At 43.5% G+C, this 1,630-nt stretch overlaps 1 pseudogene; it reads right to left on the reverse strand.

The window, feature by feature from the left end:
• Window positions 1-570: 570 nt before the first annotated feature.
• Window positions 571-1,630, reverse strand: part of LOC102830810 — a 12,770-nt pseudogene continuing 11,710 nt past the window's right edge.

Consider the following 1,630-nt stretch of genomic DNA (forward strand, 5'->3'; position numbering starts at 1 on the left):
AAATATATAATTACTCATTATTTCTGCTAAAATGGATAACTCATGAAACTGAAGCTCTGTGAAATTAAAAATTTTGTAAGTAGTGTCCAACTATTTTTTGTATTTTTTTCATTTTCTCTACATGTTTCTTCTTCGCTAAATCCTTACTTTTATAGGGGAGATTGTTTCCACAAAATATTAAATGTGATTCATGCTGTCATATGGGACTAGGTTGTCAAAAGTAACTAGTTTCTTGTTGATTGCATTTCTCACATTCATTGCTCAGTGTGGGAAATCAAAATATACTTTGAGTGGTGGTGATGATTATGTGCCATGGAGTCGGTTCTGACTCATAGTGACCCAGTACAGCGTTTCTGAAGATGTAAATCTTTATGGAGCAGAAAGCCTCATCTTTCTCCCATGGAACAGCTGGTAGTTTCAAACTGCTGATCTTGAGGTTCGCAGCTAGATTCGTAACCGCTATGCTACCAGAGCTCCATATACTTTGAGTAAGGAGCACCAATAGAAAACGAGGGACCACATTCTGCAACAGCAGCTTTCTTTTCCTGAAGAGGGCATGCTCCGGGGACGTCATTTGAAGGAGGCTTTCACCACCCTGCCCTTGATAGGCTGTGAAGGGCGCCAGTTCTCCACCAGGAGCACTGGAGTCTCGTTCTCCACGCTGAAGCAGATGCTCCCCAGTTTGGCCATCTGGTCAGAGCTCACGGTGGTGGCTCACGGTACTTAAGCAGGAGCTGCACAATGCACTTCTTGCAGGGTGGTGTGGTGAAGGAGCCATGGTAACTCAAGTTGTCTCGGCAGGTGGGGAACAGGCAGGATGGGTCAAATTGAGTGAAGGGTGCCTCATTGCCCTTTGTCTTAATTTTGTCCGAAGCATCAAGATGCAGCGGGAACTCGCCTTTCTCACGTCCTATCTTCAGAAAAAATGCCAACCACAGCTATTCCATCAGGCTGCTTCAGAGCTTCTCCAAAAGTGTTATTCTTTGGATTCCAGTGAACCAAATGTAGCTCTGCTGCAACTTGACTCCATCCACAGTGTGCTCAGAGTCATGATCTTTGGAGGTACCCCAGTGAAGGTGAAACTGGCAAAGGCGATACGGCCCAGTGAGGGGGCCACTTCTTAGCACTGATCTGTTGTAAGTGTCATCAAACACGACTTTGCAGGTTTTCCCGTTGTTCAGTATGGTTTTGGCAGATCCAAGGTCATAAGATGCCGACCATGACTGCAGAGAAGAGTCATGCTTAATGTCTTTGGTATGCAGCTCAATGGGTGATTGGTTGTCTCCCTTGGCAATAGGGTAAAGTTTATGCCAGTGGTCCGGACCATTGTGGCTGGTGTAGCATGGGTGCTCTTGATGCTGGACGACTCCTGCCTTCTCTGCACGGTGTCATCTTGTTGGGAGTTTTTGATGACCTGATCAATCAATCAATCTCTTCTTTTATTATGGGTCTGTTCAAGTTTTCTACTTCACTTTGTGTAAGTTTTGGTAAGTCGTGTTTTTCTTTTTAAAGATGCATCCATCTCTTCTAATTTTTTAATTTTTTGGAATACAACTCTTCAGAATATTCTGTTATTATCCTTTTAATTTTGTTTAGTTTCGTTGTGACATCACCTGTGTGATTTCTAATG

Source organism: Chrysochloris asiatica, unplaced genomic scaffold (genome assembly GCF_000296735.1).
Source record: "Chrysochloris asiatica unplaced genomic scaffold, ChrAsi1.0 scaffold00288, whole genome shotgun sequence".
Taxonomy (NCBI): Eukaryota; Metazoa; Chordata; class Mammalia; order Afrosoricida; family Chrysochloridae; genus Chrysochloris; species Chrysochloris asiatica.